General features: G+C 38.2%; 2 pseudogenes; both read right to left on the bottom strand.

The window, feature by feature from the left end:
- The window catches only part of LOC138171570 (vomeronasal type-2 receptor 26-like), a 58,649-nt pseudogene that overhangs the window by 30,485 nt on the left and 5,535 nt on the right, over positions 1-22,629 (bottom strand).
- LOC138171576 (large ribosomal subunit protein uL4m pseudogene) lies at positions 7,346-8,272 on the bottom strand (annotated as a pseudogene).

Here is a 22,629-nt window from a genome sequence, read left to right as displayed (position 1 = left end):
TCAGAGAAGGAGAGATTGAGGTCCCCCACTAGTATAGTATTGCTTTCTATTTCTTCCTCTAATTCCCTTAACTTCTCCTTTAGGAATTTTGATGCTATTATTGGTGCATATTAAGTAATTAACTCATGTTAAGTAATGATATTGCTTCATTCTCAATTGTGCCTTTGAGCAGGATATAGTTTCCTTATTTATCTCTTTTAATTAGATTTATTTTTTATTTTTGCTTTATCTGAGATAAGGATTGCTACCCCTGCTTTTTTTTTTAATTTTAGCTGAAGCATATCACATTCTATTCCAGACTCTCACCTTTACCCTGTGTGTATCCCCTTGTTTTAAATGTGTTTCTTGTAGACAGCATATTATAGGATTGTTGTTTTCCAGGCTTTTCATTATGCTGTTTCCAGAGCTAGTGCTGAGGGTCTGCAAGTTTTCAGTGCTTCCCTAGTGCTGTGATCCAGGAAGAAGTTGGATCATGTCTTTCCTGGTCTATTCTCTGGTCTCTAACCAGGAACTCTTTCTGTTCTACACCCATAAGCACTAGCACTTTCAGCCCTGGGATTGAACCATGCCTCCTTCTCTCCTTCAGGTGCAAGTGCTAGTTCTCCTCTCTTCCATGCAAATTTGTCCAAGGTCCATTTTTCCTGGCAACCAGAAGCAAGCCTCTGTGCTCTAGAACCGTGACCCAGAATTACATATGGGCAATAGAACTGTAAATCAATGCCAGCTACAACCAGTAATAGCTAAGTGTTCCTTGAGATCTCTTCCTTACAAGGTGTCTGTCCTCTTTACTGTCATTGGGCTTCAAACTTCAGAACTTAATGCTTTTGCAACTATTACTGCCATCCCACTTCCAAGGCCCACCACTGCTGTTGGTGCTGTGGCTGTGTGCTCCAGGAAATACCCCACCACAGTGTCACAGACAATTCTTGCTGATCTCCAAAATTTGTCTTGGGTTGAAAAAATGCCCTACTCTCACTTTTTACTGGCCCTTTCACTCCAAGATTTGAAATAATATATTATAATAAAGTTGTTTGAAGGGAAATGTTGGGGAAAATAGCATCTGAGTTTCTGCTTGCATTCCATTATTTTGGCTCCACCTACCAGCTAACTTGATTTTTTAAATAAAGAAGAAAACCAAGTTACCAGTCTAAAAAAATGAGAAAAGCAATTTAAACACCAACCAAGAGAAAAAATCATAATTATTAAAAAAATTTAATCAAGTATATGACAAAAAACCTAACAATATTAAATGAACTGGATGCACATTTTACAAAATTGATTTTTACAAAACAACCGAGAAAATAGAACACTTAAAGAACTCTATCTTTGAAAAAGTATTTGAACAAGCCATAAATGATGATCCTGAGAGTAAAACCATAAGACCAGATGGATTTACAAGTGAATTATGCCAAAAATTTAAGGAAAAATTAATTTCAATATTACATAAATTGTTTGGTAAAGCAGGTTTAATAAACAGACTCGCTCAAAAATTTTCATGCAACAGAAATATGGTTTTGATGACTAAACCAAGGAGAACAACAGAAAAAAACATGTTCACCTATACCCTAATGAATAGTGATGAAAATTTTTAATAAAGTACTAGCAAAATTGTTGCCCTTTGTGATGATAGAGGATTAAAATGACATAATTATGGGGTGGGTAGGTGGCACAGTAAGTAAAGGGCTAGTCCTGGAGTGAGGAGGACCTGAGTTCAGTTCTGGCCTCAGACACTTGACACAAACACAAAAAAAACTAGCCATGTAACCTTGGGCATGTTATTAACTCCAATTGCCCTCCAAAAAAGGCAAAAAAATTTACATAAATATGTCCGACTGTAACTGATTAGAGCAACATTAGCTTGAAAGGTTCAGTCACAGATCAGGAACAAATAGTTCATATGAATATTTGGAGAGGAGATGTCTCTAAATTTGCACATATCATGTTTCTTTTAAGGTACTGCAATCTTGCTATAGTCATAGAGCATTGTAAAGTCAAGCACAAGCAACTTTCCAGAGGATGGCTGCTGTGAACAGCTTTAAAGGTTCTGATTACATAGTATAGTGAACACTCTATTTATTCAATAACAAATCAAAGCAAATCATTCACAGAAAATCATGGTACAACATTCACAATGTTATAACTTATCACAGAAAATCAAAATACAACTTTCCCAACAGCTTATCACCAAGATGGTGTAATGTAATGCCAAGGAAAGGCAACTTTCCAAGGTTCAAAATACCAGCATAGGTGCTCTCCATTTTATTCAGTGACAAAGTAAGAACACAGAAGAGCAAAATATGACATTATTCAAAATACAGCATTTACTAAGTGTGATTAAATAATCTCCAAGTACTACCCCACCCCAGGACCTTCCACTCATTCAATCAATTACAAAGTCCCAGTTCTAAATACTACTCCACCCCTAGGCTGTACCTTCATTTAGTCCATCACAAAGCCCCTCTTCTCAAATGGAGATTAGTTTCCAATCATTAAGTAAAGTACATTCATTTGTTCACACACAGCACTTAATACCCAAATGGAGGTCTTTTCTTCATCTTGACACGAGGCAAGTTCTCAGAAATCTTAGTTCCTGGGGAGACAAGGCTTAGCAAGGCCACAAGATACATTGCTAGTCTCTTCATTAATTCATCCTCTGTCTGCAGGACAGTCCTAGAACCCCTGAAAACATTAGCAAAACCCTCTCCCAGTATTTCTGTAAACATACAACAAGAAAATCCTTCTTCAGGGCTTCTGAACCAACAGAAAGGTTCCCAGACCCCTGCAACAACAGCATTGTCCTTCACCAGTGGACAGTATTCACTCTCTGTCTGCAGGACAGTCTCAGGAGCTCTTAACCAACAGCCAGGTTCCAGAACTTCTTCAACAACAGGACTGTCTTTCACCAGTGGACAAATCTGGCAAAACAACATCAAAACAGACAGACAAAGTACCAGCAAAACAGCCATGTCTCCTCAGTCCTTGGCAGCTCCAGGGGCAGGTCTCAAAAGTCCAGGGCAATTCAAAGTGGCCCTCAGCAATCCTCTCAGTCTCTCTCTGCCTCCACGAGGGTGCTGCTTCCAAAAAGTTCTTCTGCCTCTTTCCTGTGTCTCTCCAAATCTACATCACCAGCTCCTCCCAGTTCAGGACTTTCTTTTCATGTCAACAAGTCCATCCCACAGGTGGGATTCACAAGCTCTGGGTTTTAACACAATCAATTTGAAAACCAAGCCAATACAGGGGAATCTTTGTATTCCATTACTATCACAGATGGCCACATACTTTTTACAATAGTCATCGTAAAGTTTTCAACAATTTAGTCAATCATTCAATCAATTCAATCATTCAATAATCCTTAAGATGGCTTGCCTCCTTAAAGGACAGAAAGTACAAGACTCAAAGTTCTCCACTCATAGGGTACACTAAATTAACTCAATCATTCACTTATTCAGTCATCATTATCTTATTCAATCATCAGAAAATACACAGGCCCTCCACCCCTAGGTAACTAGTAAACTACAATTTCTCAGTCAGTCCACATTTTCCAAGTTAAGTCTTCTTTCAGCTTGCCTCGGGATGGTCTCTCAGATTCCCTGGATCCCCTTTCAGGGTCCCAGATCCTACCTGGATTCACCAAACTGTCACCTGGGTTCAAAGGCAGACAGCTCCCAGGTCCTTGTCCAGCTCTCCATGCACTTTCTCTTCCATGCTGAAGCTCACAGAATCCCATCCACCTTAAATCCTTCACAGTCTTTGTTCCCAGGAAGTCAAGGCTTAACAAAGCCACCAACAGGTTCATACAAAATATCAACATCACAGACATGCTTCCCCAGTTTGTGGCAGCTCCAGCTGGCCCTCATGGAATCCTCAGCAACCTTAGCAGCTCTGGCTGGCCCTCAGAGATCCTCAGCAGAAGCTTCAGTTGGCTCTCAGAATGTAAATCACTCCATCCAGGTTTTCAAAATCAAAATTATTCCCTCCAGCCTGTGGGCCTTTCCTCTTCAGCCTCCCAGGCAGCAACAGCTTTTGCCTCCATGAAGTTTGCTCCAAGAATATCTGACTTTCCCAAGCCAGGGTCTTTCCTTATATACAGTATTGCTTCTCCCTATTCAGCCCCTTCCTGTTATGTAAACAACAGGGGTTCACACATTCTATTTCTTTAACAGAGGCTTGATTAATTACTAAGTGCTAAGTCGTTTTGCCCATACAAAGGGATATTCAAATTCCAATGACATTACCATTACAAGCACAATGCATTCCTTGATGCTGGCATGCCATACTGGACAGTCCTAAGCAGATGTCTCCTGTGTATCACAATCAATACCAAAATTCTTCAGAAAGACATTGAGAGTGTCCTGTTATAGCTTCTTCTGACTTTCATGTGAATCTTCTCCCCTCTCCCAAATCCTTTCTTCTTTTCAACTTCCCCATCACTGCTGAGGATGCTACTTTGTTGCCAGTCACCTAGACTGGCCAAGTGTCATCCATTACTCCTCACTCACTTTCATGCTCCCATATCCGATCGGTTAACAAATATTTCTCAAAAAACGCACTTCATCTCTTAGCTTTAGGCATTCTCTCTATCTCTTGTGTCTGGAATGATCTTGGTCCCCGTATATGCTTCTGAGATTTTCTGAGATCTTTCAAGTCCAAGTTAGAATACAACGTTCTGTTTGAATTTAGAGCATTTCCTATGTTGACTATTTCCCATTTATGCCTCATATGTCTTTTTTGTACATGGTTGTTTGCAAGTCTTCAAATGGGCTCCTGGAGACCATGGACCCTTTTACCTTTCTTTGTATTCCAAGCCCTTGTGTGGGACAAAAGACCCTTACTCAAAAAAAAAAAATCAGTGAATCAGAGGCATCTCAAGGAAGAGACAGAAAAATCTTTATTACTTCTTGCAAGAAAGAGATAGTACAACCAGAAGCAGTCTTGTAGGAGAGTTGAGGTAGAGAATGCAAAGCTTAATTTTATACCCAAAAGACCCTCCTTCCCCCCCCCCTCATCACTGTCCTTTGTTTCCATTAGTCAGGAACTTTGGCTCACAATCTGACCACAAAAATCCGCTTACATAGCAGGCAAAATGTCAGCAATATCAATATAGATATGAAAGCAGATGATATTTTTGAATTGTGGGGATGTTACATCATGGTGACCTGTCTGGAATTTTGCAACAGGATTTCCAATTTTATATTTGTACAGGTCAGATGGTTGTCAGTGGAAACTCAAGTCTGTGATGGCTGGGCCTGTGGTTAAATTTGAAGAGTTTTTACTTTTCCCTCACATGTATTAACTTAGCTGGAAAATTCCCCAGCTCATAACCAGGGAAGTGAGAAAATGGTCACATACTACTGTCTCCATGTCTCCCTTCCCTAGGTCTTTGGTACCCAACTTGTGACAATATTACCCAAGAAGTTTTCATCTATCTCACACACCCCTAACACAATATTTGAGACATATTAGATACTTAATAAATATTTGTTGGCTGAATGATTACCAGCTTAAATTTTTTTTGTGATTAGCCTACCCTGTGTATTCCTTGGCATGGTTGCTATTGCCTAGAAATGTAAAACATACAGTTTTAAAGGAATATTACCTGCCATTGATGAGACACCCAGTTTTCTCCCTCTACCATGGATTCGCTTTCTAATTTCATCAGGAACATTTCATGGAGTGTACAAGCAACAGCATAGACAGCATTGTAAATGGTGTAACTCAAGTCAGACATGGTCATGTCAAAGTAAAGTAAAGGCAAAGTCTCCAAGGAAGCATTTAGTGAACACTCTTCTTGTTTCCCTTCTTCAGGTTCATCTGTACATCTGAATGCTGAGTGCCAGAATTCTTTCAGGACAATGTCCTCTGAGTATTTAGCAGGTTTCACTGTCCTGAGAAAATCCTTAAAACCAGGAACATCACTTGTTAGGTGTGAAAATGTAAGTGCACCATGGAAATTATAACCATCAATATAGTTGGGTCTCATAGTAATGTCCCAGTGAGAAGTGGTGACCCACACCTTGTGATTCATGATAAAAGGAAATTGTGAATATCTCAATATCATTAATGAATCCGTGTCACCATGAATGAAAATCACTCTGATTGGTGATGAGAGGAGCCTGGGCATGAATGTCAGTTTTGATTCTGTGTGTCTTCTCTCACTGACAGGGATCTTCTCTGTGAAGGACACACAGACACCATTTTTAGCCATCTCTAATGTTAGTTCCCGAATGAATTCCTCACCTCTCAGATCATCTACTGTCACCAGACCTACCCATGTCCATTCAAAGTGAGTCATCAGTCTGAGAAGACCTTTATGTAGGGAAGAGTCCTTGGGGGCCATTTGGTAGAGAAAAGGAAACTGCACCTTGTCACTGAGGATGGTATCAAATGGCCCAAAGCTTATCTGGATGAAAAAGAAACATGTGAAAATCTCAGATTTAAGAATATGACCATGATTTGATTTTATATTTGATGCCTTAATTAGGTGAGGTTGTGGCTCAATTTATCAAAACCTTGTACTAAATGTGAAGCATCTTTGGAACAAATGAATGAAAATGAAATGAGGATGAACAGGAAATCTGTTTCAATAGCTTGGGAAATGGGTTCATGCCTCAAGAGATCATTTATAAGTTATCAGTGGACTTAAAAGGACAAAGTAACTCCATAAATAGTAGTGGATGACTATCAGCACACTTCTGCAAAGCAAAGTCATAGAACAGAAGAGGGAAATAAAGAAGGGTCATAGGCTCTATAGGCATCTCAGAGCAGAAGACTCAGGCTGTGGCAGAAGCCAAGAAAATATTGGCTTTTGCCCTTGCTTCCACTTCAGATACCTCTCTATCCAGAGACATTATACAAACATTTCCAGTAAGCTCAATTTTCTACAAGCACAGAGAAGCCAGGATTTAACAAGGGGTAAATATAAGGGCAATGTTATAATATTAGCATAATACTATATGACTTACTTTTAAATGTTAGAATTTTTTGAAACAGCAGCCTCCTAGCTTTTGTAGTTAGACTCATCATTTCTGTCAACAAAAGTTTCCCCCAAAAAATGAAAAGGAAGAAACGACAGGAACATTCAAACAGGCTAATTTTCAATGGTGCAAAAATTAAGTGTATAATAGTGCCCATTCTCCTCAAGTCATCATTTCCTTGTTAGGAGAAAGGCTGTGGATTCAGAATACACTCTGCTACCAAAAGCATTTTGTTTTCCTCAAAATTTCGTATTTATTCATTTTTCTGAGTCATCTAAAAACTATTCATTGAAGAAAGAAATATGATTTTTCTATTTTTTTCTGCTTTATAATGTGTGCCTTCCATCTCTTAACCAAATGGCCCTAGAATATTTTTGTACTTTTTTTAAGTGACAAAGACTCTTTATTCTGATACATCAAGAGTGGGGAGCCCAGTCACTGTGGAGGGTCAAGGGAAGTCACTGTAGGGCAGATGGAATGGGTAGAGAGCAGTGTAGCATTTATCATGCCACAACAACCTCTTTTCTTGGAAGGCAACAGTGTTGAGAGTCAAGACCAGAGTCTGTTGCTTCAGCATACTGTGGACATTGAGGCCAACTGCTGGCACCAGGTTGATGGTCTTCAGGTTGGATACAGCAGAAACAATGTTCTGGGGCATCTCCTCATCCACATCAACAAGGAGTCCAGAGTCACCCCAACATTGGTGCTGAACCAGGTCTAACAAATATTTTGGGTCTGAGGTTGGCAGCTCCCAGGCATCTACCACATGAAGGTCGTCCTGCATCAGCTTGACTGTCAGGGCCACCTTGAGGCCCAGCACTCGAACCTTCATAGGCAACATATAGTAGTAGCTTGTGGGACCCCTCGGACAATGGGCAATAGCACCTCTGGGCCAGATTGGGGAACAGATGATCCTGGTCTGAGCCTTTCTTTTTCCAGCGCTTCCTCCCACCACCTTTCACCTCTGCCTGGGTCTTGGTCTTGGCATAACTAATTCTCTTGAAGTTCTTCTGCCATATGGCAACCTCATGTAGAACATCCAGCCACGGTGGCACAGGGAACACGTAGGGGTGCAGGTCGGCCAGGTCCAAGCACGTGTCTCCATAGCCCTGGAGGGATTCAACCCAGGCTTGCACCGTGGTCGATGCACGGGAACCGAGAGCTCACAGGGAGGCCTGGAGTCAACGCCTGCTCCTGGTTTCTGAGGTCTCCGCTGGTCAGCGTAGATAGAGCCCTTTGTGCTGGGGTTAGGCTTCGACCAGTCCCCGAGCTCCCAGGGCTGCCCGGATCAGAAGCATAGTGGCACCCGCTCCAACACCTAGCGAGAGGGCAACTCCCTGGGGCGCCTAGAAATTACACCATGGACGACAGAAGTCAAGAGCTCGAATCTATTTTTGTACTTCTTGTCTTTGTACTTCTGCTATGATAGTTTGTTATACTTGTAATGCGTGTGATATTTTGTAATGTTAAGGGAATTTGAAGATCTTTGCTGCCCTTTAATAGGCACATAAAGCCCTAGCCCAGAGCTAGTCAGACTCTGGACTACAGGCAATGTTCAGTTCAGTGCTGGGGCATGAGGATGCTCAAGCTCCTCAGCACTCAGCCGATCAGATGCCGAGCCTTTGTTATCTGTGCTGGGAGGTCAGTGTTTTGCTTTTGGGTATCACTTGTGAGAAGAACCATTTGATTTCTGGGTCAAGACACTGAGTAGCCATATGTTCAGACCCCCCTGCTCAGATGTAAAGGCTCTCTCAATCCAGTGGTATAGGTAAAGTATGTAGCAATATTGCTTTGATTCAGGCAATCAGAGCCCTGTCTGTGGGTCTTTGTGGTAATTTCTCTGCTAGTATGTTCTATATTCATTTCTTTCTCTGTAATTAAAGTAGGATTGTTGACCCCTTTTTGATCAGTATTTAAAGCAGACTAAAGAACCTGTGCTAGCAGACCATCCTGGATAAGCTAGGGTGCTTGCTAATACATATGTGTATGTATCATATGGTTAGCATATATTATATGGTTAGCATGAACATGTGTATTTGTATTTGCATGTGTGTGTATGTTGAGGAGATAAAAAAGTGTGATTAATATAAAAATAAATTTTCAGTGTTAAAATATTGTAGTAGGTCAACCAGGTGACGCAGTGCATAGAGGGCCAAGCCAGGAGTCAGGAAGACTTGAGTTCAAATCTGACATTGAACACTTACCAGCTGTGTGATCCTGTAAAAGTCATGTAACCTTGTTTGACAGAATTTCCTCATGTGTAAACTGAGTTGCAGAAGATAATGGCAAGCCACTCTGGTAGCGTTAGCAAGTAAACTCCAAATAGGGTCATGAAGACTTGGTTATGAATGAAATCAATGAAAAAACAAAGTGGTGTACTCAGAGTTGGCCAATCAATTTCTCATTTAGAGTGGAACACATATTTTTGCATATTAAAATATTGAGAATAAAGGTCTCTACATGAAGATGTGAGATGTATGTAAATACTATCATTCTGCTTCTGAAAATGTTAGCTTATGCATTCATCTTCAGAACTCAGAAGCCTAAACACAAAATGCTCAGCCCATTTAGTAAGAAAGCCATAACTAAATGGGGAATGGTTAAATGCCCCCTCAGTTCAAAACTTCCTTATTCCACCACAATTGATTCGCAATCTGTTCGACACTGAACATGAAAAATCAGGTTTTTTCATCAAGCAAAAAGAATCCAATTTTACTAGAGATAGATATAAATGTAAAGTTTGTTATTTTCTCCTGGAATTTTCCTAATTGGGACTTGGAGCAATTGTAATTGCACTCATAATATTTCATCTAAATAAACTCTGTACAGCAAAATAAGAAGGAATCATATGGATCTTAGCCAATTATATTATCTTGTATGCTTGAAGATGCTGATTACTGCAAAATGATTTTATAACTGAATAGTAGAAAACAACAAACTCTCACTATCATTCTATTTTTGTAGATTCAAGATACTTTCCCCAAACTCCAAATTTATCTTTTTCTGAGAGACCTTAGAAAACTTTTATTTGAAAGACAAGGTCTTTTATTCTTCTGTTATTTTGCCTTCTGTGAAAATATTGCCACACTTCTTCACAAAGACAACTGAACATGTTACTACTTCTTATAATAGCAATTAGGGAAGGAATGATTATCAAACCAATTTTCTTTATATTTTATTGGGAAGGGTATTTATGTTTAGATGCAAAAACAAAATAAAACTGGATTATGTATGTATGATTTGATGAGGCAAGTTCATGATTTACAGTGTCTTTTTGTCATCTCTAAATGTTGTGCTTAGTCTGACAGTCCAGTGATTTACTCACTGAAATTGGGATATGCCTTATTCAAAGACACTTAGAAATAACCTTAATGTAGAAATGTGGAAAGTACACAAATGGAGTGATTATTATGCTTTGAATAGTTTACCTACCCACACTCAGAGTCTGTATACTTGAACACCAAATATTAAGCCAACTCTTTCATAAATCTGTGTGTAACTAGACAATGATTGCATCTCATATTCAATTTAAAAGTTACATTCCATTACAACAAGCACTTCATGTTGTGTTGGATATTTCCTGAGCTTGTGAAATCAGTTTATTACCATTAGAAAACACATTTTTTTTTCTAATTTGCCTACAGATAGCATTCAATGTTGAACATTGTGGATTCCAAGTTGAACACTAGAGTCTATCATGTAATGACTATCTTTTCGGAGATGCTTCATACTCATTTGCAAATAACGGTAGGATCACTGAGAAGCAGTAAGCATTCACTACCAAGAAATCATGCTCAAATAATCTATCCTCCCTTTCAAAATAGCATTATCTGATTAATGGGTTAGGGAAATGTAATATATCTTGACTTCAGCAAACATTTCCTAAAGCTTTTTACAATAGTCTTTTGAGGGAATGATGGAATGATGTGGATTGATGTGGGTACCCCTCAGTAGTTTTATTTTTTGGTGAACATTCAAATTTAATGTCTGTTGGCAGTTTAATGAATATGAATCTGGTATATGATCTCTACAGAGTCCGATGTGCCTCCTTCATTACCTTTTCTATATCAACAGAAATCAATGGCTTGCATAAAGACACAAATAAAGGAAACAATCATGATTAAAATGTCATTCCCAAACTGGATTGACTAGTAAGAATTATTAAAATAAAATTTATGATGGAAGGATTTCAAATAATGTAGGAAAAATGTTTTAAAAGAAAAGTAATTAAAGCAGAATTGGTTGGGCAGAAGGGGAGAGAAATTGTATTTATAAGCAGTTTTGTAGAACACCATTTGGCATTTGTACTTGACTACAATATTCTAAAATAAAGACCTAAAGGATATTTTAATTCAATTCCTCTTCATTTCTAGACAAGTGGATTGAACAATTGCATTGCTTTGTAAATCTGAGAGACAATCTTGTCTAAAGGATAGACAGCTGGTCTTAGAATCAGAGAGTTAGGTTAATGGTTCACTTCTGACATATCATCACTACATGACTCTGGGTAATATGCTTCATCTGTCAGTGATGCTGTCAGCTCTCTAGGATTTTAACTTAAAGAATAATTGTTTTCCTGCATTGGTAGAGTTTTCTCCCCACTGGACATTCCACATAAGTATGAAATTCCAGGTATGGTCAGCTCTGAACCTCTTGTTTACATTTCATTTCCAGAGGACACTTTTCTTTTGAGAATGACACTAAAATAATAAAATATATATGGGGATAGTAATCAAGTTTGGGGAGATTTGAATCTCTTTAATATAATAAATTTTACATGAACTAATCCACAGAAAAGAAGGCTTGGGTGAGAAATGTTGGCTTTCCAGAAATATATAAAGGTATGTTATATGAAAAAGGCTCTACTCTTGTCCTGCACAATATCAAATGTCAGAACTAGAAGCAAATAGTGGAAGCTATGTGGAAGCATATTTAATACCATTATGAACTGAATCATGATTAGCAATGTAGAGCACAAAAAGGTTTACCACAAAAAGAATGCAACTCCAGATTCCAAAAAGCATAAGGAAATGCCTGAATTACTATATGATGGATTAATGTAGAAGGACAATGAGTTAATAAGCATTTATTAAGCAACTCCTATGCCAAGCACTGTGGATATGTAAAGAATAAAAAGACAGTTTATGCCTTAGAGAAGCTCATAGACTAATGAGAGAAAATAAGCAAACAAATATATACAAGTTATACACAGGACAAATAAAAAAAATTAAAAAGAGAAGCCACTCGAATCAGAAGGGGTTGGAAAAGACTTCCTGTCAAAAGTGGGCTTTTACTTGGTATTTAAAAGAAGTCATTAAGCAAGGATGAAGATGAAATACCAGACAGGGGAGACAGAGAAAATTCCTGAAGTGGAGATAAGGAGTGTCTTCTTCATGGAACAGAAAGAAAACCAGTGTCACTGGATTGAAGAGTATGTGACTGGGAGTAAGGTATAAGAGGACTGGAAAAGTAGAGGAAAGGGCAAGGTTATGAAGTACTTTGAACGCCAAACAGAGGATTTTTCATTTCATCATATAGGTGATATGGAGTCACTGAATTTCAGAGAGCACATGGGTGACATTTCAAACTTGTGTTATGGAAAATCACCTTGGTGGCTAAATGGAGGATGAAATGCAGTGGAGAGAAACATGGTGCAGATGGATCCACCAGCAGGCTACTACAACAGTCCAAGTGTGAGGTGATAGTGGTTGTGGCATTAGGGTAGGGGCAGCATTAGAGGAGAAAATGGGCCATATTTGAGAAATGATGCAAAGGTGAAATTTACAGGCTTTGGCAAAACGTTGGATATTGGTGGTATGACATTGCAAGGAGTGAAGGGAGCAAGATTAGGTGATTGGGAGCATGCCACTGCCACAAACAGCAAAAGTTGGAGAGAGGTAGATATTGGTGGGGTAGTTGGTGAATTTATTTTGTATATGTTGATGTCTACTGGATATTCAGTCCACGATGTCTGAAAGGTAGCTGGAGATGCACGACTGAAAGTCAGCAGGAAGGTTATGGCAAGATGGGTAGATTTGAGAATCACCATCTTAGAGATGGTGAACAAATCACTGGAAGCTACACATGTCACCAAAGTTAAATGATATTGAGGGAAAAGTGTAGCCAGGTGTAGTAGCAAACACCCCAGCACAACCGGGAGGGCTGCTAGCATGGGTTCTTTGATCTACTTTTCGAAAGGAAGGAAATTCAAAAGGGGTTAACAAGCTTACTTTGATCAAACATATATATATATATATATATATATGTATATATGTATGTATACATATACATATATACATACACATATAAACACATATATACATACATATACCTATGCATATACATATATGTATACGTCTGTGCATAAAAAATTCACTTTATTGCAAAGAAAATTCAACATATAGACCATATAACTAGACAATATAAAAAATATGAGAGTATACTTGTGAAAACAGACAGCAGAACTGTATGAATATAAACACAAAACATCTTTCATACAAAATCACATCTAAAAATTTGAAGTAGTATTTATTGTGCATGGGTAGGTAAGGCTAATAGAATATTTTAAAATGATAATTGTATCTAGCTAATTTAGTTATATATTACCATCCCAATTAAATGACTAAAATTATCTTAGAAAAAAATATCAATAGGGTTTGTTTGGAAGAGCAGAGACTCAGGAATTACAAGGAAACCTGGGGGGAAGGATATGAAGGCATCTGAGTCAGTATTATCAAACTTAAACCATATTTTTAGGTAAGCACAGTGTTGAAGTATAAAATATATAATTTTTATTATTTTGATTAAAATTGTCCTGTATAAATTAAATCTATAGAGAACATAGAAAAATTGAGAGAAAAACCCTTCTAGACATTCTCCCAGATAGAATATAATTAGGCCAGAATATTGTGGGGGCGTTGGAAATGATGAGCTGGTGGATTTAGAAAAAATTGGAAACACTTGGACTGATAAAGGATGGTGCTATTCACCTACAGAGAAACAGATGACAAGTGAGAATGAGCACAACATGTTCATATATATATATACATATATGTGTGTGTGTATATACATGTGCATATATATGCATTTGAGTGTATATGTGTGTATTCTAATGAATATCTTTTTATATGTATAAATATATATGTATATGTATACACATAAATATAAATGTATTTGCACTTAATTGTAGCCTACTATGGGGAGGAGGGGAAGAGGGAAAATAAAGCAAAGAATGAACAGCAAAGGACAGAAGAAAATATACAAAGAAGCAAAGAAAAGCTGGGAAGTTTTGAAAATAATATGCACTATTTATTCCATAGGTTTTCATGAAATGGAAATTTATTACTTCATAATGAATCCTCTCTTATGTTCTACTATGTACATGGCAAAGACTTTTTTTCTTTTTCATTAGATTTTAAGTACATTCAAATTTGAAGAAAAGATCTTTCTCTGAATACTTAGTGCAAAGCATTGTGCCTTGCAAATGATAGTTTCTTGGTTAATTCTCATTGACAAAAAAAAAAAAAACATTCAATACTCACATTGCACAGAAGAAATGACATTGAAATTGTAATGCCAGGTGGGAGCATCCCAATGTACAATTGTTAGGGTCACTTTGGTTGCAAAGTGGTTAGAGCATTGGTCCTGGAGCCAGGAGGATCTGACTTCAAATCCAGCCTCAAACACTTGAGAATTGCTACTTGTGTTACTTTGGGCAAGGCATTTATGCCCAATTGCCTTGCAAAACAAGTTCAATTGTTAAATATACAATTCTAGGCAAAAGATTTATTCAATCTGAATAGAAACAAGAGTATATAATTTGTACAAGTCTAACAGAGATAAATAAGGAAAAAAATTAAGGCCCTAAATAAACTTTTAAATATAACAGATTCCTGGTTAACTGCTGAATGGGAAGAATATAGACATTGAGACATTGTACCCTTTCACAATATAGACCAACATATCCATATAGACATGGCACCTTTTCAATAATTGACCATTTATTTGGGCAGGGGAAATAAAAACCTCATAAGCAAATGCATAAAAGGATTAATAGTAATCCTATCATTTAACAACCATAATGCAATGAAATTTGCATTGAATGAAAAGTCTTTGAGAAGATTATTTGCGGCCTGGCTATATTCTTAGACTTCATGATCTCCAGAAACTTATCATTCTGCATGTTGAAATCAACTTGGAAAGTCAGAGCTCCTCAGAGAATTTCCCACCCACCTGCATGATTCCATCGTTCTGTATGCTAGCTAATATGCCCTCCCTGTATCATTCAGTTTCTGTTATATTAGTTGTCTTCCCAATTTGATGGTGAGCTCCTTAGCAGCACGGACTATGTAATATCTTTCTTTGTATCCCCAACATGTAACATAGTGAATGGCATATAGTCAATATTCAATAAATGTTTATTAAATCTTTTTCTAATTAAAAATAGTTGGTAACTGATAGAGAGGTGACTTCTGCTGCCAAGTCAGTGGGGTGAAGAAGGGTCTCCCTGAATGCCTCCAAGATTCTTCTCCAAAGAACTATGAAAATGTCTCAGTACCAATTTAGGGGTTATGAAAAAACTTACCAGCACAATAGGAAAGTTGTGCTTTACCACTGGGATGAAAGGGGAGAACAGTAGACAAGCAAAAGTTGCAAATCACACCCCAAGAGACCTGCATGAAGACTCTGAGCCCTAGGGAAATCCACCATTGGTGCCCCACTTTCATGATGGCTGGCATCCCCAAATCAAGCCGGGAGTCCCCAAACAGAAACAACAAGGTCCCATTCCTCATGTAGGCTACTAGCAAAGCCCCACTCCCATTTCTGACCAGTAACAAAGCCCTGTACTGGACTTGACCAGCATTGAGACCCTACCCCCCAGAGAGCAGGGAGTAGCAAGGCTTCATCTCTATGGCAAACCAGCCATGAGGCCCCAGTCACAGAGAAGGCTAGCAGTAAGACCCCAACACCAGGGAAAACAGGGAGGCTCCAACCTTGGTACAAACCAGCAGGGAGGCCCTGAAGTCAGTAAAAGACAGTAGCAAGACTGAAATCCTGGAATAAGGAACTTGCAACAGTGAAGGAAGTGAGGTCAACTCTTCCATAAAAGTACAAAGACATGGAATTGTCAGGAAAAAATATCAAAAAAGAAAAAAAGAACTTGACTATAATTACTAAGGTCACAGGGAGGATCAAGACATGAGCTTGGAAGAGGACAAGACTACCAAAAATTGTTACGTGGGAATCTTCAAAGAAAAATGTAAATTGGTACCAGGTCCAAAAAGAAATCCTGGAAGAATTTTAAAAAGATTGAAAAAAGCAAATAAGAGAATAAAAAAAATGGGAAAACAAATAAGAGTAACTCATGAGAATCAGGAAAAAAACAGAATCAACACTTTGATAAAAGAAACATCGAAAAATGAGGAAAGATACACAAAATTACTGGAGAAAATAACTTCTTTAAAAATAGAATTGGCCAAATGGAAAGAGTTACTAAAAGTTTGCTAAAAAGTATACTGAAGAAAATAATTGTTTAAAAATTTCAAATGGATAAGTGGAAGCTAATGAATCTAAGAGATAGCAAGAAATGACTTACAAAGTCAAAAGAAATTTAGAAAAAGTAAAAAATGTGAAGTTTCTCATTGGACAAACAACTGCCAGATATAGGAGAGATATTTGAGCTTGACTTTTTCAAGGTTATGGATGGAATTCACAGAGGAGTTCACTCTGATGTCTTGGTTTGGCCTCCCCCCTCAGGAGAGATATTTTTAAAATTATAGGACTACTTCATAGACATAATTCAAAAAAGAGCCAGGACATCATATTTAAATAAATTATCAAGGGAAACTTCCCTGATATCCTAGAACCAGAAGGCAAAGTAGAAATGGAAAGAATTATTGTTTACCACCTGAAAGAAATCCCAAATGAAAACTCCCAGGACTAACATAGCCAATTCCAGAGAAAATACTGCAAGAATACATCCAGAAATAAACAGTTTGAATCACATGGGGTGCATCTGGAAAAAAATGGCAGGGTAGGTCAGAAAGTTCCAAACTTTCCAAATTTCATCCAAAAACAGACAGAAAATTGCCATGGAATGAACAGAGAGCAGCAAAAACAAAGGGGTAATGTAGTTGTCCTCTTGAGACATCTTGAGAAGACCTCAAAGAACACTCCAGGGGCTGAGCTTTGGCTTGAGTGAAGTTTAAACAACTCCAGGCCAACTGCACTGAATCAACAAGTCCTTGGCCCTGAGAGAAGCACATTAGGCCTTGGGAAATTTTGCCTCACTTCTCACATGCCTGAATTTCACCTCATATTGAAAGACCCCACTAATGTTTCTGGAAGGCAGGCCTAGCAGAGCTGACCAGACTTGACCCCCAGCTGTGACGATGAGTGAGAAGGAATGAGCACACACCTGGTGAGTGTGTTCTCACTTACAGGGAGTAAGAACATTGTGGGAACCATTTGTTGGGGGCTTAGGGGAAGAAGAGAGGGATCCCTGAGGTTGAGGTCCTCGACAGAATTCAGCAAACAGGAGTAAGAAGGTTTAGGCCTGGGGTAATGTTACTCATGACTTGGAATAAAACTTGTCAATAGTGATATTAAGATGCTAAAAATGAAGATGGTGGAGTGAAGGCAGGTACTTGCCTGAGCTCTCCCCCAAACCTCTTCAAATACCTTTAAAAAGTGACTCTGAACAAATTCTAGAGTGACAGAACCCACAGAGAAGGAGAGTGAGACAGATTTCCAGTGTGCTGTGCCAGCAGAGACCCAGCCCCAGAAAAGCTGAAGCAGGCCTCAGGGACTAAATCACTGGCAGGAATGCTGGTTTCCAGACTTCTCAACCCACATGGCCAAAGACAACTGAGAAAGTCACCAGAGGTCTGTCACACCTGGGGGAGAGAATAGAGCAGTCCAGCACAGGCCACCACAGTACAGCCCTGGCCCCAGCACACTGAGCTGGGCCTTGAGAGTGACTGGATAGGCAGCCCCAGTGGCAGCCCCAGTCTCAGCAGCTGCTTCTGGAGCTCTAAACCCCCAGGCAGAAAGTATGAATGTCACCAATGTCAGATTCTGGGAGTCAAGATGGGCGAGCAAACAGTATGTTGCTCTCACCCTCCCTTAAAAAAAATATCTCTTCAGGAAAAATCCCAGAACAATGGAGCCAACAGAAAGAGGGTGTGCAGCAGTCTTTTAGTTCAGGAGGCTGGAGGGATTAATGGGAAAGGTCTCTTGTGTGGCCGAAGGGGAATAGCACAGGACAGGAGGCATCCCAGCAAGCCAGTGATAAGCCAAACCTGAGTAAATCAGTAGGGGATCCTTAGCCCCAGGACGGAGGAGCAGGTGATTACCAAAACCAGGACACCCACGACTTGGCAAAACCAAGGGAACCAGCAGATGCCAGCCTGGTAATCCACCACATGCACCAAGATACACATATTCACCAGCGGCTGAAACTACCTATGTTGTAGTGCAGCCCCTGGTAAGGAGGCAACGTCCAGTGTCAAGACCACCCTCACACCACCCCTCACCCCTGCATGCTTCCATGTAACAAGGTAGAAAGGCAGAAAAACCCACGTGGTCTGAGCACACATCAGCCACCACCACCAGCTCCCACTCAGCACCAAGTAAGCTACCAGACCCCTGCAGTCTTCAGCTGCCAGAGCTTGAGGACCCAGCCTGCCAAGTCAGTGAACAGGTGCCTAGCCCTCAGTACAAGAATCATGGGAAAGTGCCCCCTGTGCCCCAGAAGCAGAGATCAATGTTAAAAGTCAGTAAAAAGGCACACACAATGAGCAAAAAGCACAAGAAAAAAGCAATGAACATAGGGAATTAATATGGGAAGATCAAAACACAAATGCAAGACAGGACAGCATTGTCAGTATATGCACACCCAAAACTCCAAAGGGAAACACAAACTAGTCTCAAATTCAAAAAGCCTTCTTGAAGCAGCTCAAGAAGGATTTTATTTTATTTTTTTCATTTTGGAGGGCAGTTGGGGTTGTGACTTGCCCAAAGTCACACAGATAGTTTTTGTGTTAAGTGTCTGAGAATGGATTTGAACTCAGGTCCTTCTGATTCCAGGGCTGGTACTGTATTCACTGTGCCACCTAGCCATCCCTCAAGGTTTTTAAAAGTCAAATAAGGGAGGAAGAAGAAAAAATAAGCAAATTCTTTAAAAATACAATTGATAAAATGGTTTAAAAATGTACACTGCAGAAAACAACTTCCTTTTTTTTTGCTTTTTAGAGGGCAATTGGAGTTAAGTGATTGGCCCAAAGTCACATGGCTAGTAATTGTGTCAAGTGCCTGAGGTCGGATTTGAATTCAGGTCCTCCTGACTCCAGGGCTAGTGCTCTATTCACTGTGCCACCTAGCCGCCCTGGAAAAGAACTTTTAAAAAAGTAGAATAAGCCAAATAGGATATACAAAAGCTAGCCAAAGAAAACAATGAGATAAAAATTAGAATTGGGCAAGTGGAAGCTACTGATTCTATGAGACATCAAGAATCAATCAAATAAAATCATAAGATTGAAAAAAACTAGAAGAAAACAACAAATACCTCATTAGAAAAATAATTCACTTAGAAAATAGGTTCAGGAGAGATAATCAAAGAATTATTTGTCTAGCTGAAAGTCATGATCAGGAAAAAAAAAAAAACCTGGAGAGCATCTTACAAGAAATCATCAAGGAAAACTGCCCTGAGGTCTTAGAACCAGAGGGTGAAATAGTGATAGAAAGAATCCACTGATTACCTCATAAACAAAATACAAAAATGAAAATGCCAAAGAACATTTTAGTCAAATTCCAGAATTATCATATCATGGTGAAAATACTGGAAGTGGCCAGAAATAAACAATTCAAATGTAGTGGAACCAGAGTGAGGGTTACACAGGATCTTGCAGCTTCTACATGAAAAGATCAGACCCCTTGGAATGTGATATTCCATAAGGAAAAGCAGTTTGGATAACAATAAAATATCAACTACCCAGGGAAATTTAGTATAATGTTTCAGGGGAGGAGATGGATATTCAACATAATAGGGGACTTCTAGACTTTCCTAATGAAAAGATCAGAGCTAGGGGTGGCTAGGTGATGCAGTCAATAGAGCACCAGCCCTGGAGTCAGGAGGATCTGAGTTCAAATCCGACCTCAGACACTTAACACTTACTAGCCAGGTGACCTTGGAGAAGTCACTTAACCCCAATTGCCCTGCCGTCCCCCCTCCAAAAAAAGAGAAAGAAAAGATCAGAGCTTAGTAAAAAATGTGATCTTCAAATAGGAGACCCAAGAGAGGCATAAAAAGGTCAATGGGAAAGACAAAACAATATGCTATTCAATAAGGGCAAACTGTTTACATCTCTAAATGGGAAGATGATAACTAACTCTTGAGAACTATATCTTTCTCCTAATATTTAGAAGGGACATACACGGACAGAGGATGTGGGTATATATTGCCTTTGATGTGATGATAAAATGCACCTAATTAAGTGGTGAAAAGGGAATGTGAGAAGGAGAAAATGGGGGGGGGGGATAGGATGGAGAGAAAGATAAAGCTAGTAACCATACCTGTGAATGTAAATGGGATGACCTCATATGAAACAAGGAGATAGCAGAATGGATTAAAAACGGTAATCCTACAATATGTTGTTAACAAGAAACACACTTGTAACAAAAGTATACACACAAAGTAAAGATAAAAGCCTGGAGTACAATATATTCTGATTCAGTTGAAGTAAAAAATGAAGAGGGTTAACTAACTTGATCTCAAAAAAAGCAATGCAAAAATAGACCTAATTAAAAGAGATAAGGAAGGAAACTTCATCCTGCTAAAAGGCAGTATGTATAGACAATGTAGTAGTATCATTACTATTCATAAAAGAACCAAATGGTATAGCATCCAAATTCTTAGAGGAAGAGCTAAGGGAGATACAGGAAGAAAAATATGGCCAAACTATCCAAATGGGGGACCTCAAACTCACCTTCTCTGAACTAGATAAATCTAACCACAAAATAAGTAAAGCATTAAAAAGGTGAATAGAATTTTAGAAAAGTTAGATATGGTAGACCTCCGGAGAAAATTCAATGGCAATTGAAAAGAATATACATTTTTTTTCACTGGCACATGGCAACTACACAAAAATTACCAATGTATTAGGGCATTAAAAGCTCGCAATCCAATGCAGAAAGGAAGAAATTTTAAACACATATTTTTCAGATCATGATGCAATAAAAATCATAGGTAATAAAGGGCCATGAGAATATAGACTAAAAAAGACTGCAAACTAAATAATCCTAAAGAATGAGTGGGTAAAAGAACAAATTATAGAAACAATCAATAAAATAATTCAAGAGAATGACAATAATGAGACAGCATACCAAAACATATGGGATGCAGTGAAAGTGTTTCTTAAGGGAAAAAAAATATCTATAAATGCTTATATGGATAAAACAGAGAAATCAGAGATAAACAAATTGGGCATTCAACTAAAAAGCTAGAAAAATAATGAATTGAAAATCCCCAATTAAATTTCAAATTAGAAATCTTGAAAACCAAAGGAAAGATTTAGAAAACTGAAATTAAGAAACTATTGGACTAATAAATAGAACCAAGAGCTGGTTTTATGAACAAAAAACAAAATAGATAGTCATTTTATTAATTTGATTTAAAAAGAAGAAAACCATATTATCTACCAAGAGGAAATTAAGATAATGATTTCGAGCTATTTTGCCCAACTGTATGACAACAAATTTGATGATTTTAGTGAAATGGATGAATATTTATAAAAAGATATATTGCCCACATTAACAGAAGAGGAGATGAAAGACTTAAATAACCCCACTCCAGAAAAAGAAATAGAACAAACCATCAATGAATACCCTAAGAAAAAAAATCTCCTAGGCCATATGGAATTACAAGTGAATTCTATCAAAAATTTAAAGAACAATTAATTCCAAAACAACATAGACCATTTGGAAAAATAGGAGAGGAAGGAGTCCTACCAAATTCATTTTATGATAAAAATATGGTACTATTACCTAAATTGGGAAGAGACAAAACAGAGAAAAAAAATTAAAGACCAATTTCCCTGATGAATAGAGATGAAAAACATTTAAATAAAATGTTGGCAAAGAAATTACAGCAACTTACCATGAGAATAATACAATAATACAATTTGGTCAGGTAGGATTTATAGCAGAAATGCATGGCTGGTTCAATATTTGGAGAACTATCAGCGTAATGTACCATATCAATAGCAAAGTCAACAGAAATCATTGATTATCTCAATAGATGGAAAAAATCTTTTGATAAAATGCAACACCCATTTCCTATTAAAAAACAAGTAACTAGAAAGTATGGGAATAAATGGAGTCTTCCTTAAAATGAGAAGGAGCAACTATTTATAACCATCAGCGAGCATTATATATAATGGGGATAAGTTAGAAGTATTTCCAAAAATATTGGGGGGATGGGGATGTCCACTATCACCCCCCCCGATCAATTTGGTACTAGAAATGTTACTGGTATCAATAAAAGAAGAAAAAGAATTTGAAGACATTAGATTAGGCAAAGAAGAGACTAAGCTTTCACTCTTTGCAGATGATATACTTAGAGAATCCTAGAGAATCAAGTAAAAAAACAATTGAGATA

Source organism: Petaurus breviceps, unplaced genomic scaffold (assembly GCF_028583685.1).
Source record: "Petaurus breviceps papuanus isolate PSGF00001 unplaced genomic scaffold, PetGlider_PUasm1.0 447, whole genome shotgun sequence".
Classification (NCBI taxonomy): Eukaryota; Metazoa; Chordata; class Mammalia; order Diprotodontia; family Petauridae; genus Petaurus; species Petaurus breviceps.
The sequence above is the reverse complement of the archived record's forward strand: the minus strand, read 5'-3'. Positions and strand labels throughout refer to the sequence as shown.